General features: G+C 49.8%; 1 long non-coding RNA gene across 1 annotated transcript in view; it reads left to right on the top strand.

The window, feature by feature from the left end:
* The window catches only part of LOC128313617 (uncharacterized), a 194,651-nt gene extending 189,788 nt beyond the window's left edge, over positions 1–4,863 (top strand). The window contains exon 4 of the long non-coding RNA XR_008294564.1: positions 4,469–4,863. This is a non-coding gene — a long non-coding RNA (uncharacterized LOC128313617). The remainder of the gene's footprint in view (positions 1–4,468) is intronic.
* The last annotated feature ends 11,127 nt before the right edge of the window (positions 4,864–15,990 follow it).

Consider the following 15,990-nt stretch of genomic DNA (forward strand, 5'->3'; position numbering starts at 1 on the left):
CCCGTTCCGCATCTGAGGGCCAGAACATCAGGCCAGAAGACTTGCTTTCTACATTTTTAAAAGAACTTTTACTCCTTCTTTAAAAAAAGATTCCCCACTTCCCCTCCCCCTCTGCCCCAGACAATCACCATGCTACTCTCTGCTTCTGGGAGTCTATGTTAGAAACAGAAATGGAATCACCCAGCATTTGTCTTTCTGTCCTTGGCTTGTGTCCCTTAGCATAATGCCTTCTGGTGTCATCTGGTTGTTGCAAACAGCAGGATTTCCTGCTTTTTTCAAGGCTGGATGTTCCTTAATTCTCATTCTCTCTCTCTCTCTTTCCTCCCCACTTCTCTCTCTCTCTCTCTCTCTCTCCCTCATTTCAGCTCCAACATCACCTCACGTGGAAGCAGCCTTCCCCGACCTCCGCACACCAGGCTATCTTTCTATGGGAAAGGCCCTCTTCCCACCGTGAACTTCACCTTTGTAGCACTTCCTCTCTCCTAAATAGTCACCGGAGAGCTAGTTGTGCAGGGAGCGTTGTGATCTCTTCCTCTCCCTCTGGAGTGGGAGCTCCACAAAGGTAGAGGCCAGATTTGCACGGTTCATTACGGAATCTCCACTGGCCCACACAGAGCCCCACACAGAACCCCACACAAAACAGTTGTCCAATTAACACGGATACACGGATCCCGCGTTAAACATAAGGTCAAGGTTTCATGGTATTATGATGACAATGAATATAATGAAATAATCGGTGATTTGGGATCTTGTTTCACTCAGTCACTCCACTTCTCTTTATCTTATTTATTCCCTACAACACTCTAGGCTTTTCCAAGCACTGGAGTACCTCGTTGGTGACAAAACAGACACCATCCTTGACTTTAAAGGCAGAGCTCACCATCTAGGATGGAGGGGCCCCACGGGGGCGGGGGGAGGGGCGGTTCGGAAGCTGAAACCTTGTAGGAATGTTGCTCAGGGTGAGCACTGTGGGTCCCCGAGTTGGCGCTGGGCACAAGGTCCACTTGTAACCTTTCCACAGTCCCTCAGAGGCTCTCAGGAAAGCCCATGTATATTCCGCCTATCTGTCCTGGTCCTTGATTATCGGGGTATTTCACTGCATTCTCAAAGTTCCCTTCAAGGGAGCCCGTTTGACACCATGCAAGAATACTCCGGTTTTGATCCAACCTCCCCTTCTTAGAGCTATATGAGCTGCCGAGAAGACACTCAGATGCTCTGAGCCTTTCTGTCTTCATCAGCAGGAACAGGTTGACATGCGTATCATAGGGTTATTGTGATTAATAAGGCAAAGCAGATTATGTGCCAGCCTTGTGGCTGAGCCCATGGATACGACCCCACAGAAGAGAGGCTAACTTCTCCATCCTTTTCTCACTGTGTCTTTCCATTGGGAGCTCCTATGCATTTTCAAGCCTCCGGGAGGACCCTGGGCATGGTGTTATCCACAGGGCAGACACCGGAACTCAACTCTAATGAAGCTTCTGGGAGTTCTGATAGCATTCACTCCTTGATCAGCCCCTGCCTGGGTTTTGAGAAACAGACAAACCCGTGCATTCATTCGGCTATCATTTCAACACCCTCTCCCTCCCTCTGGAAGCTGACTTTTCCTTAAGACAAAGAATCACTTTGCCATTTGAATGTCTAAAACTGGTGTTTATCTCCCTCCTTCCAACCCTCTCTTCCTTGGTTCCTTCCTTGCTTTTCTCTTTCTTGTTACTTTCTTTGTCTGAGCTGATTGCCAATATTCTGTCACCATCACCACCACCACCTTCTGCCTTTTCATTAGATACATTTTTCAGGGAGTCCTAGGACATTATATAATAGTCTTTGCAAAAGGCTGGTGCATTTTTATGTTCTCCCCTTTCATTCCCAAGTGTTTATAAGGAGAGAACAAACTGCAGCCAGGAACAAAAAGCAGAGAATTGGACAATATGCCTTTCCCAGACCCATGTACAGAACTGGCCACTGGGCATCTCCCCTGGGGGGTCTGGCAGGTACTTCAAATACAAGGAAGCCCCCAGATGGGCCTCCACACACCTGCTCCACTGTATCCTTCCCGTCTGAGGGCAGTCGCCCCTTCCCAAGTGTTTGGGTTCATCTTTGATTTCGCCTTCATTCACACCCCACATAACGGTCCACGAGTTCATCCTGTTGGGCTCTGCTTCCAAAGCACAGTCAGAATCCACGCCTTTTCTCCATTTCCACTGCTCATACCATGTTCTCACCCGCCAGCATCCCTCACCTGGATTCCTCAAAAGCCTCCCCAAAGGCTTCCTGGCAGCCTTCTTCCCTCCACAATCTGTACTCAGCACAACAGCTCGAGCAAACCGTTCAAAACCTAAGTCAGATCACGTTTTTCTTATGATATTTCCTTGGCTTAAAACCTTGCAATGTTGCCCTGATTCACTCAGCGCGAAAACCTAATTTCTTATAACATCTGGCGTCCCATTATCTCTCTGACCCGTTTCTGTAGTCGTAATAATAGTAATACCTAAAGTTTATCATGTGCTTATTACGTGCCAGGTCCTCAGGTTTTATAGGTATTACTCAATCCCATAATAATTCTGCGATGCAAGGACTGTGGTTATCCCTGTTTTACAGGTAAGGAAACAGAGTCACAGAGTGGATGGGTGGCTTGCTTGCAACCTACTTCTTGGAAATGATGGGCCAGGAGTCACCCTCAGACCCCCCACTATTTTGAGCACTCACTAGGGGGTCTTGCCCATGGCAATGATCACTGTGGCATTGGGAGGAATATGTTTGGAACTCTAGCTTTGCCACTCACTCATCGTGTGACCTTAGGCACGTCACTTCACCTTTCTGCATCCTTGTCCCATAAAATAGGATTTAAAAGAGGGTTGGTATTATCACGATGATAAATGAGAACACTGGAAAAATGCTTGTCATGTGTTAAGGACTCCATCAATACAAGATCTCTTTGGCTCCTCTCTCTTCCTCCTAAGAAATGTGGAATGGTACACTCGTCCAAGAGACAAGACACTAAAAAGAACATCGTTCTGATACCAGCTGCCAGGGTGCACGGAGATTTCTAGACTTCCAGAAACACGAAGCGCTCCAGAACTGCAAGTGGCAGCCGGAGACTTCTCACCTCTTTGACAGAAGGACACTTGGGGCTTCCTGTCTGCGCACCATAACGCACATTTTCTAGGGGGCATATCAATTATGCATTCTTGCCTCCATTAATATTTCAGGTTTCATAAGCATAAATAAAACATACATTAATTAGAAGTTTGCAGTCAGACCATCCTTTCCCGATCTTCTCCCGCCACCAGCCTTGTTTCCAAAGCCAAGAAGGTGTATGGTCCGCGGTCATAAATCATCTCATACCATCCTTTCAGGGCAAGGGCGAGCTCCCCTGCTGGGTCAGAACAATTGGTTCGAAGAAGCTTGCTGTTCAGTCACCAAGCACCGACAGCGACTGAATTCTACTGTTTTTCCCTTTTAGAAGAAATTAAAATTATTCATGAGGTGCCGCTTAGCTGAACACTTGGATCCTTCTCCCCCACAGCAGGGACAGGTTTCCTGGCCAGAACTTGCTGCCGAAGAATTTAACATTGGTTAAAAGCGAACATCTCCTCCAAGGGGGGACATTAATACACTTAATGTTCTGGGAGTCTTGGCATCTCTCGCTGAGAGGTTGCCAAATAAATTACATTAGGTAGGTACTTTTGCTCTTGATGGGATTAACAGGTGGCCCAAGGACATCACGCAGATGTATTCACTTGGAGCAGGTGCAAGCTGGTGTGCACTATTCATATCTCCAAAGCATGGAATGACCAGCACCTTCAGTAGGTCCTTGGACATGTGCAAGCCAGCAGGTGCTACAGAACTTGGGTATTGTTCTCACTTGTACCAACGAGGGTCTGGGCACCTATAATGGTTTTCTCCCAATGTGTAAACTGGCAGAGGACAGGAAGGAGGCTGATTCTTGGATTGCTCTCGGAGCTCCCCGAGCTAAGGGTGGCTAACTCCAATGCCTACAGCCACACAATGGGAGGGAGCAAAACAGGCTGAATGAAGAGTCTGAGAACGAGAGACTAAGGCAGAGCAGCCAGGACACATGGATCATACACAATGGAGCTCGACTTTGAACGCAGACCTGTCTGGCTCCCAAGTTCTCAAAATCTCTTCTGTGCACGACTTGGATCATGAAATAAAGCAGGACAGGCTTCAGAAATCCACAAATGCCAGGGAGTTCTGTCATAAATCATTTCCTGTGCCCAGCTCTCAATGGACAGATGAAAGGTCATCCTCTCCATTCTAGAAGAGAAAGAACTTATGTGACTGTGACTGCAGAATTCATCGCATGTTCCTCTGTTTCTGTCTCTTGTTCCTCTGAAGCACTGTGCTCAGGGAATTCCAACAAAGCCCACTCGTCCACCTGCCATGTTCTCTCCCTGATGGCATTCTGTCTTTCTGATACTTAGCTTTCTTCCTTCTCTGTGCACAGACCTCAGCTTCAGTCCCTCTTGCACTGAGTGGATGTTGGATCGAGCCCACAAGTCCCTTGCAAATTTTAGAACTCTGGATCTGACCACAGAAGCACGGGAGTCCTCTGGGCACCCATCACTGAAGGCAGAATGTTTTGACCATGACCCCTGCGCCCAGCACTGTGGTTGAATGTGACCCGTGTGAATCCTTCATCAGTTCATGAATCACTGCATTTTACCTGCCATACGACCCTCATTTCTGCCATCTTACATGCCACTGCTCAGTGACCCATGCCAGTCGGTAAGGATCTGGTGAAAATTATTTACAAAATGGGTGCTTTTGTAAATTGCCAATAGCTGTGAAATTTGGTGCAAGCTTTTAGGGGGAAAATAAAGTTGGAAATGAAATCAAGAATTCGTAAGACTGTTGCGTGCTGTTTCCCTTGGCAGTTCTGGGAATCCATCCTGAGGGGAATCCTTCTTATATCCTTATGCCACTTATTGAGCACCTTCTCTGTGCCAAGCCATAGTTTACATAAACATCTCATTTATATCCTCAACACTGCCAGGGGGCAGATATAAATAATACAGTCACTGAAAGCCACGGAAACTACCATTCAGAGAGGTTGAGTTACTTGCCGGAGTCCTTCGGCTGCTGGGTAAGAAAGGATCCAGTTTTCAGCCCAAAGCACTTTTTCTTTAGACAAATTGCCCATGCATTTGGCCACACTCCATAGCAATGCTATTTTGGAAGCTCCATTTAATAAGTTAAAATGAGTTTTATGGGCAGCTGAGTAATTATCTGACTTGAACTCAATTAAAAATTGAGTCCATTCTGCCTGAGTTTGAGGGATTCTTTTGATTGATGCTGGACAAATGGATTTCTCCTTTTAACCAGAACTCCGAGGTGCAGATGGCCAGGCTGGCTTCTGTACAGTGTGTCCACAAAGAGGTTCGCGTGACAGACCCACGCGCCCACTGGTCCACGTGAGTACGTGGTGTGCATGTGCACCAAGCAGGGAAAAGATGCCTGACTCCTGCAACCAGTCATCTGATTTGCATTCTCAGCAGCCAAGTGGTTTCATTGAAACATATTTCTTTTCAAAAGGTCAGTGAGGCTCGAAGTGCATGGGCTCCGGAATCCCCAAAGCGTGTACACATGCCTGGCTGCTTGGCAACTGTGTGAACTTGGGCAGGTCACTTCCCATCTCAGCAGCATTTGTTTTCATAGGTGACTGACGGAACGGGTGGTCGGGGACTTCAGTCGCAGGCAGCAGGAGCCAAGCACAGGAGTCACAGGGAAGGACCAGAGAAGACCAGAGGCAGGTGCAAAGCTGTGCAGGGGCATCAGCTCCCCCAGATGCCCAGAATTGGTGGTCATCACCCCTAGCAGCACTCGACAGCCTGCACGGGCCCCAGTGCTGGCCCTGGACGTCTGGGCACGGCGTTAGCCCGGTGCCCTTTATATGCCCGAGAAACAGGAAGACACAGCCACCAAGCCACTAGCGGTTTTCAAAACGATTTCAAAACGTCCCCCGTATTTTTGGTGCCCGTTGCTCCGATTCCACTGTAGAGAAGATGCAGCCGATTTGCAGAGCCTGGCAGTCACTGAGACCTGAGAGAGCAGGCATTTGGCATTTTCACCTTCTAAAGTAGGGGCGGGCTCTGCTTCAAAAGGTGGGGAAGATGTGGCTGGCAGAAGGAGCTTCGGGTGCTGGATAGCCGGCAAGAGACGGGCAAACGCCTCCTCCACGTGGGAATAATCACACCCGTCCAGTTGCTTCCATCATTGACTCACTCATTGCATGAGCGTTTATTGGTCACCTATTATGCGCTAAGCACGGGGAAGCCGCCAAAACAGGCTTACTGGGAAGGCTTACATCGCTGCTCAGAACAGCAGCATCGCTGTTTTGGAGCACGAGTTTTGTGCCAGGCACAGCACTGGGCACTTGACTCGTCTCCCTCTGCAAGTTCATGAGCCATTACTGCCCAAAGATCACGGCATGGCGCCACCGTGCAATGATTCGCAATAGCAGGTGGTCAGTAAAAGTGAATTCTCTTTCTCCCCTGCTGGACAGGTTTGACGTGTGATCCCGGGAGATTAAGTTTTCTTGCTTTTCTTTTAGACATCAGTGAGCTCACAGATCAAAACATGGAAACCTGGTGATTGTGTCTGAGTGCGTGATGTCAGCCGCTCCAGCTCAATCACTGGTGACAGCTGCCAAGCAGGTGACAAAGGGAATGAAGGGCACCAGCAGCGTTGACCCGCAGCTTGGAAAGGCTTGCCACTTGCAGACCCAGATCACCTGTCGCCAGACCCCCTCCCTGTGCTGAGTTAAGCTGATACAATTACAGGCATGTTTCCATTCTGGAAGTGATAGACCGAGCAGGCTTTCGGGCTGTCACATCCGGCATCCCGGCTCGTTGCTGTCTCGGGACCTGGGCTCTGGGCATGCTTCTTCCTAAATTTATAACCATCCTGAGACTTGGTCACTTACTTCTACGATCGTCACAAAAGTGATACCCAATCCTGTGGCTGATCAAAGTGAAATGCGGGAAGGCCAGCAAAGCGACTGGCTTACGAGGGTGGTGCTAATCGGCAGCTGCCACTGCTGCTGTTGTTACTATCATTGTTATGCCTGTCCCCAGCTCTGCCACGTATGGCATGGGTTTAGCCAAGCCGCTTGCCCCATCGGTGCCTCAGTTTCCTCACATTACGCCTAGATGCGTCTCCGGGTCCATCGCATAAAAACACTCCAAGGACGAGTAGGGAAAGAAGACCAGTCAACACTGAGAAAATTACCTCCTGGGGACAAAGTGACTCCTGTGTGTGACAAGATACGAAGGGAAAGCCTGCCTGGTATTCGAGAGCCAGCCTCGGGCAACGTGGGTCACGAGTTTTCGGAGCACCCCTTGCTCATCTGTAAAACAGGGCTCTCTGCCTGCCTCTCAGGTTACCATGAAGCCAAGTTAAGGGAAAGCATGAGAAAGTTCCAGAAATCCCAAGTCTGTGGACTTTCTAAGACTGCCGTTTCCTAGAGCAGAAACGAACCCCTCTGTCACTGTGCAGGTAGCCCAGCACTGGGCTCTCTGATCTTCTGAGTCCAGCCACGGGCTGCTGAACCCCATCCCCAATGCCGCCTTTGCTCGGCCGTCTCCCTGAACCCTGGGACCATCTGTCCCGAACATACCGTGTGTGTCTTACCTTTGCACGTGTTTTTCCTTCCCTAGAAAGCCTTTGCTGGGCGCACCCGGCTTGTGTCTTCCCCTCAGCCCAGCACCTGGCTTTCTGTGCCCACACGTCCCGCTAATTTCTGGACTGCTGGTGTCGGTCCACCACTTGAGGGCAAGGTCCTTGCCCATCCACCCCAGACAGACACGATGGGTTGAGCTCTGACCCTGGGTTCAGACCTCACCTTGTTCCCTTATCACCTGGGTGACATCAGGCAGGTCAGTCAAGCAACCTGAACCTCACCGCAAGGGTGTCTGATTGGCCCAGGCTCAGGGCTCCTTCCATTTGTTGAGCATGTGAAAAGCCCGGGGATCTTTCGGAATACCCAGATTCTGGTTCAGGAGGTCAGGGGTGGAGCCCGAGAGTCTGCATTTCTCATAAGCTCTGTCTGTCTGGTCACGCTGATGCCATAGGTCTGTGGACCACACCGAGCAGCGTGGGCGCAAAGGACGCTGACTGGAGCACTGGGCCATTAGGGGGAGTTCAGTTTGAGGGAGCAAGCTGACAAGTGAAGAGAGGCTGATATAAGGACCAATGGACACTATGTCCCGAAAGCCTCAAATCCACAAATCTTGGCTAATCAAAGCACTCCTCGTATTAGCTGTCATTGGCCAGTTTGGGATGAGGGTCCAGTGGTGCAAGCAGAAAAAAACAGCCCATGCTCTGTGTCAGGCTGATTAATTACCATTTCATGGCTAATGAAAAAAAAACAAACAAACAAAACAAACCCTAAATGCTGCCATTATTCTAAGCTTGTTTTACTGTTCTATTTAAAAAAAATTTAAAGCTTATTTTTGAGAGACAGAGCACGAGGGGGGAGGGGCAGAGAGAGAGGGAGACACAGAATCTGAGGCAAGTTCCAGGCCCCGAGCTGTCAGCACAGAGCCCGACGTGGGGCTCGAACTCACAAACCGCGAGATCATGACCTGAGTCGAAGTTGGACGCTTAACTGACTGAGCCATCCAGGCACCCCCGTTGTTCTTTTTTAAACACCGACATCATCGATATGATGGAAATTATGATATTTAGCACAGCAGGCTGTTTTGGGGGAAGCACTCCGTACATGGTAGGTACTCACTACGGAACGCGATTCCCATCTCACAGGGTGCCTCGTGTCCCCCACAGTAGTGGCTGAACAATGGCCCCCAAAGATACTAGGTTCTAATCCCTGCGACCTGTAAATGTGACCTAATTTGGGAAAGAAGGGTCTTTGTGGCTGTGATTGAGCTCAGGACCTTGTGACAGGGAGACTGCCCAGTGAGTCCTAAAGGCAATCGTAAGTGTCCTTACACGACAGACGCAAAGGGAAAGAACATACACAGGACAGGAGGGGGCACTGTGACCGAGGAGGCAGACAGACTGGCAGGTGCTGACCTTGAAAACTGGAAGGACTCGGCCACACGCCGAGGGGTGACAGCAGACACCGGGACCTGGAAGAGGCAGGGAGGATCCTCCCTGGGAGCCTCCCGAGGGACCATGGCCCTGCTGACACCTTAATTTCAGCCCCGTGACAGTGACTTTGGACTGCTGGTCTCCAGACCTGTTAGAGAATGCTTTTCTGTTGCTTTAAGCCACCAAGTTTGTGGTATATTTGTTACAGCAGCCACAGAAGACAAATGCATCCATTTCTATTGTACCAGATATATATATCTTCCTGTGCACTGCATTGCAGGAAGGCAATGCATTCGCAGTGAGAATGCAAATTCATGGTCTCCTAGGAATGCATGCATCGGAGGAGAGAATGCTGCTCAGCCCAAACAGGGAACTTTCTAAGTGAGCATTTCAGACCTTCGACGGCTTGAGTTTTGGCCATAAAGCCCAGCTTGAGACATTCGTGGCATTATCTGGGAAGGTTCCTGGGATCTTTTTCAGGTAAAACCATCATCTGTGTGTGTCTTAGTGCCTGAGCTGGGCTGGAGAGGCAGAGGCATCACCAAGAGGAGGCCACCTTGTTTATGGAATTCAGCTTCGTGGAGCAAATACGCGGAGCGAGTTAACGGATGAAACTGAAGGGTCACAGTGGATACATCATCGCTAACAAATGGTGCCAGATTCAGTTACTGGGTGTGGGGCAAGAAGCTATACGGTTGCTTAGAACATCACAAGCTTAATGCTCTCCGGTAAGTTCGTTTCTCAGTTAGGAATCTTAGGCTCGGTAAATGTGCCCAAGGTCACAGAGCTGGAAGGGGCAGAGCTGAGACTTATAGCCAGGTCTCTTGGATTTCAGTTGGCTTTCTCAAAGCTGGCCAAAGACAGGGGAAAATCTTCTAGATGTGCCTGCCTGGGGTGGGGGGACGCATTTCTGTGTCCTTCCCCCCATCTTGTTTCTGTTTGCTACATAGAAGCCTGGTTCTAGAGCTAAGAGTTTCCAGTGTTTTTTTTTTTTTTTCTTTTTCATGTGGACTCATACCAACACCGAGGTCTAATTTTTTCTGGAAGTCCTTTTCGGCTACTTTTATTATCCTTGAGCTGAAGGAAAGCGTGCGTGTGCCTGTGTGTGCACACATGTGCAGGCACATTTGGTCTCATCAGCTCCCTCGTCTAGGGCTGTGCTAAACGACCGTCTCTTGGAAAAGAACAACATTGCTGCTTGTTGTCAAGCTGATTAATTGCTGGTGCGGCTAGAATGGAAAACAGACCACATTTCTGTCTCAACCTTGTTACATCCCACATTTTCTGGGATTCTTTTTCCCCTTCTTAATCTAGCTTCAACATCTTAACGGCCTTGTAGAATCTGCATAGAATCCTGTTGGACTTTCCAGTGTGACTCTCTCTGAGAGAATGGGGGAAAAGTTACATTTCTCTGGCTTCTCACAAATTCTCGGAGGTTGTGCACAGTTCCTCAAATTATGGGCCATTTCTAGGGTGGTTGGATGTTATCATAATGTCCTCAACCCTGCGTCCAATCTGGCAGCTTCCAGCGTATTTCATGAAAAAGATCACGAGAGCCAGCACAGTATCAGTTGCTGGTCACCGTTCACCGCATCTTACATGCGTTGACTCATTTTAAACTACACAACTCTGTGAAAGAGGCATGATTATTAACTCTTGAAGATGGTACAGCCGGGGTTCAGAGAAGTTAAGAAGCTTTCCCAAGGCCACACAGCTATTAATTGTAGGATCTGGATTCAGGTGTCCTGGCTCAGAGTCCACGCTCTTGACCATTGCTACAAAGGTCCTATATTTACCCTAAAGCTGTTCTGTTATATCCTAAAGCAGCTAACATGAGCGAGTCTTTATTATGTGCCCAGTAAATTGCGTGATGCTTTATATACATTTTGGTTTCCAAGTCTGGCTGATTATCACAACTGCCTGGGAACTTAAAAAAATTTCAGAGTCTCTGTACTCCATCTCTAACCTCCTCAACAGCTGTTAGGAGAAGGGAGAACAGGAATCTGTATTTTGAGTTCCAGCTTAGCCTGCCTGCCACACGGGTCCTAGGCAACTTAGGGGGAATGAGATAGCCTTCCCTCCTTCTTTTCTGAGGAAGAATGATCATGGTCCCTCAAAAGCCCTCAGTTGGCTCAACCTCAAGAGGCCATGCCCAGTGGGGCAGAAACAACAAGGACTGCACACTGTGCCCCTGGCCCCTCACACCACCCCACCCCTCCACCACAACGCTCCAGCCACACTTGCCTTCTCTCTGCCTCAGGGCCTTTGCACTGGCTGATCTTCTTCCTGAACCACACGAGCTATTCCCGTAGCTGGCTCCTGCCTCTTTGGGTTTCAGCTTAAATACTGCATCCTCAGAGAAGCTTCCTTGGCCACTCTGTCTACATACATCCTCCCCGTTTTCTTTCTTCTCCCTTCGAGGAGTTGGCAAATATTCTGCAAAGAGCCAGACAGTACATATTTTAGGCTTTGTGGGCCACCTAAAGTTCATGTTGCATTTTATTATTTTTGCTTACAACACTTTAAAAATGTAAAAAATTGGGGCACCTGGGTGGCTTGGTCTGTTAGGCATCCGACTCAATCTCAGCTCAACCTCAATTTCAGGGTCATGAGTTTAAGCTCCATGCTGGGCGTGGAACCCACCTTAAACAAACAAAATAAAATATAAAAAATCATTTTTAGATTACAGTTTGCTGACCCTCCCCTTTTTAATTCGAGAGCGAGAGAGAGAGAGAGAGAGAGCGTGAAAATATTAAGCAGGCTACACACTCAGCATGGAGCCCAATGTGGCCTTGATCCCAGGACCCTGGGATCATGACCTGAGCCAAAATCAAGAGACAGATGTTCAACCATCTGAGCCACCCAGGCGCTCCTATTTGGTGACCCTTAATTCAACACCCTGAATTAATTCTATCCATTACTACCCTTCTCAGATTGGTTCCCTGAGAGCTCACTGCTGTATATTTACTGCCTGTCTTCTCCGCTAGACAGTGGGCTCCACGAGGGCAGACTTTGTCTCAGGATCACCAGTAAGCATCAGGCCTTAGTCCAGTGTCCGCCCGTTGAAGATACTTAACAGGTACTGATTAAATAGTTTTTCATTTCATTTTCAATCTGCTGCCTTTTCTCCGAACACTGCCAGGAAGCTTCAGGCCAGGCTGGCTTGGAGTGACCAGAAGTCTCTATGATGTTTCTCCTACCCACTTTCATTGCATGCTAAGGGACTTAGGATACTTGTGTTGAACAAATAGGTTCCCAGTCTCTGGGCTCAGAGGAGGCTGCCCACCTCCATGAATAGAGGTCGAAGTGGGAAAAGGTGAGCACAGACACCTGCCCCACCTGACATATCAATTTAGATGCCAACAGCCGGCCCGAAAGTAACTTCCAGGTTCCGCTTAACTGAAAACCAGGCAGTTGATTCACCGGCTTCCCAGCTGGCCTTGCCACAGTGGCCACCACTAGACGTCAGACACCAACCCCACCAAATACGGCAAGATGCAAGCCTGCTAACCTGGCCACTACCTGATCTTATTTGCGATGATGATGATGATGATGATGAAGAAGAAGAAGACGACGACGACGACGACGACAGTAATGATGATGATGTTTTTTTTTCTCTTTGGAAGTGAAAATAGCTTTAGTTTTTACTACCCAGGTAATTTGTGGGAATTTTAGAAACTTTAATCCGGGAAAGACTAAAAAGACAAACAAGTTGCCCAAATTCCCATCAGCCCTGTGTAACCTGTTAGCTGCTTTCAATATTTTTTTTAATGCTTATTTTTTGAGAGAGAGAGAGAGAGAGTGGGGGGAGGGGCTGAGAGAGAGGGAGACACAGAATCTGAAGCAGGCTCCAGGCTCTGAGCTGTACACACAGAGCCCGACGCGGGACTTGAACCCACAAACCACGAGATCAGGACCTGAGTCAAAGTCGGACGCTTAACCAACTGAGCCACCCAGGCACCCTGGGTTTCAGTATTTTACTTTCAATATTTTAAAGAGCACATTCAACATTCAATGATGGTGACTTTAATGGACAAGTAAAGGAGAACCAAAATAGGGGAAATATGTCCTCTGTCAAAGTGACAAATAAAAGCTCAGGGCTCTCAGCCTGAATGTAAGCACTAATTCCAGGGGACCCGTCCAAGAAGGAAAGGACTATGTGCCAATTCCCTGGACCTTACTCTCTGGATTCTTTGGCCAGAAACCATCGAACCCAATATCTGTACCTCCAACAAATGTGTTCCCTCTTGCCATGGCCATGCAAGGCCACGTGCTGTTTACGTACAGTGTGAGCACTGATCATTTTCTTATTGGGGAAAACAGCTTCCAAAAGTACTCTGGGCCACCAGAAGCCGGAACCGGAGATAAAACGGTGGAAGTGACTGCTGTCCATTTGACTCAGATGAAGCCTCTATGTACTGCATCGTTGCAAAACTTCAACGGGAAAGGTCAGAAATGACGGGCATTGAGGCCCGTCCCGGGACTCCTCTGCCCGATGGAGCTCATCTCTGCACACTCATTGGCTCCTCCCTGAACAAGGAAGGTTTGCAGCTAGTCTTGAAGATACTTCAGGCGACAGGCGCCTTTATCCTAAGGGAGGTCACGTGGTATTACACCCTGAATAACTGATATTTGCTCAGATATCGGGCATCAGGCGCTTGGAGAGCATCCTGCGTTTCCCATGCACGACAACACCCTGTGAGTGGCAGTGATCTCGTTCTGCACACAGAACAGAAGCGAACGCCGAGGCCAAGAACAGGCGGGTTGACACAGGTGACGTGTCCGGGTCCCCAGCCAGCAAGCCTGGGGGTCTGAGCTGCCCTCGGAGCTGCTGTACGGCCACTTCTAGCTACACCCTCGGTACAGCCTTCCTGCACTCGTGTTATGTGACCGGATTCCATCGTGACAGGGCCCTTCTGGCTGCCGTGTGTGTGCACGTGTGTGCGTGGCGGGGCCAGAGCAAGGAGACTAGCTGCAGTTTCCGGAGGAGCAGCCACGGGGCCCTGGGTCAGTGTGTGAACACTGGCTGCCGCGAGCACGGGTTCTCTAAGACGGCTACGGAGAGAGAGAGAAGCTGTAGGGACCGAATACCCCTTAACCGTCATGCCGCTCCTCAGTGTCACCGTGCAGATGATACAAGAGCAGGTGGACACCCCAATCGCGCTAGCCATGCACACGCTGTGGCCCCGGCCACAGCTCGAACCCACCGGAGCAGCTCTGTTTTCCCGGGACTTTGCCTCTAACCATGTCCCCAACCTGTTAGACTGAGGCAATAACGTCAAGGGGTCTCCGCCAGGGCGTCTCAGTGCGGACCGAGGGCGATGGTGCACGCGCGTAGGGGGGCACTTGTGTATGGCAGGTACAAACCAGAGGCTAGTCCTCAGTCCTTAGCGCCCTGGAGGCCTGTGGTCTGGTCCTGGGGTGGAGTCCTTCCCGGGGGGTCACTGCAGCCCCACACAAGGGTTTGTCTAGCCCCGTGGCCAGAAATCAGAGACTGAGGAATCGATGAAAAGGTAGCCACGGCCATAACTGCTTGACCGCTAGGTCAGGGCACTCGGGCCCTTGGTGCCTCAGTCTGCTCACCTATGAAATGGGGGAATAATGGTTTCCCCGCCGGGCTGCCAAGAGGATGAAAGGAGGTGACGCGTGTACCGGGCACAGAGCCGTCCCTCAGTCACACCTGCCTCTCTCCTCCTTCCAAGTTACCATTCTCGGTTGCCTGTTACCTGCATCGAGATTTGCCTTCAGGCCTCACGCCTGCTCTGGGCTCTAGGAAATGAGGCTGCCATCTGCTGACGTGCTGACGTATGGAGCTGCGGCCAGTTCTGGGGCTGGGCATGTGACGTCTTTGCAGATCGCCTGATTCTGACATTTACCATCCTCTCCTTGTCCTGGGCTGCCTCCTGTGCAGACAGACAGCTTCAGACTTTGTTCTGAGTAGGGGCCGTGCACTCTGCAGCCTGTTTGTGGGGCGTAAGTCAGAGGCAGGACTGGATTTTTAAGTCACAGGAGTGTCGGCAGTGAGTCCCCTCCTTCTCTCTCATCTGCATGTTGTATCTAGTCTCCCCAGTCCATGCTGGGTCCTTCCGTTCCCTGCCCCATATGGCTGCCAGAGACCCCGGGGGGACACTTAACAATGCCCAATCACATCCTGAAGCTGTTCACAATCTTGCAATGGCTTCCAGTGGGTCTCAGGATAAAGACAAAGTCCTTCCTGGGACTCACGGGGTTGTCTCGAAACCTCCTCTTTCTCCCTCTCCCTGCTCAAGCCATCCCCTCCCGCTGCCTTGCTTCTATCCACTCTGGAGCCCAGAAAAGCCCAAGAGTCTTTTCCTGGTCTCTTTGCATTGAGGATTGCTTTTCTTTCTTTCTTTTAATGTTTATTTATTTTTGAAAGAGAGAGAGAGAGTGAGTTGGAGAGAGGCAGACACAGAATCGGAAGCAGGGTCCAGCTCCAAGCTGTCAGCACAGAGCCCAACGCGGGGCTCGAACCCATGAACCATGAGATCATGACCTGAGCCAAAGTCGGAGGCTTACCCAACGGAGCCCCCCCGCCCCCCAGGCGCCCTGAGCACTGCTTTTCTGATAAAAGAGGAGCATAAGTTGAAGCCAGCATTTCCCTTTCTTCCCGCAGGAATTGTCTGCCTTCAAAAGGGATAGGATGCTTAGGTCCTGGGCGGCTGCTGCGAATGTGTGGTAACCATCACCAAGGAAAGACTCACAGAACCACAGAGAACCCGGTGCCGGCACAATCAAGCCACCGAATGAACACCAGCAGCTGCTTACCGCTGGACGTGCTGCGCCCTAAGGAAACGAGACCCTCATGGGTGGAAGCCATCAGATTTGGAGGAGGTAGACCACCGCCATACCGTGGCTGTGTCGCTCGCAGGTGAAAACACACCTCAATGAACTGGACTC

The sequence above is a fragment of the Acinonyx jubatus genome, chromosome E3 (genome assembly GCF_027475565.1).
Source record: "Acinonyx jubatus isolate Ajub_Pintada_27869175 chromosome E3, VMU_Ajub_asm_v1.0, whole genome shotgun sequence".
NCBI lineage: Eukaryota > Metazoa > Chordata > Mammalia > Carnivora > Felidae > Acinonyx > Acinonyx jubatus.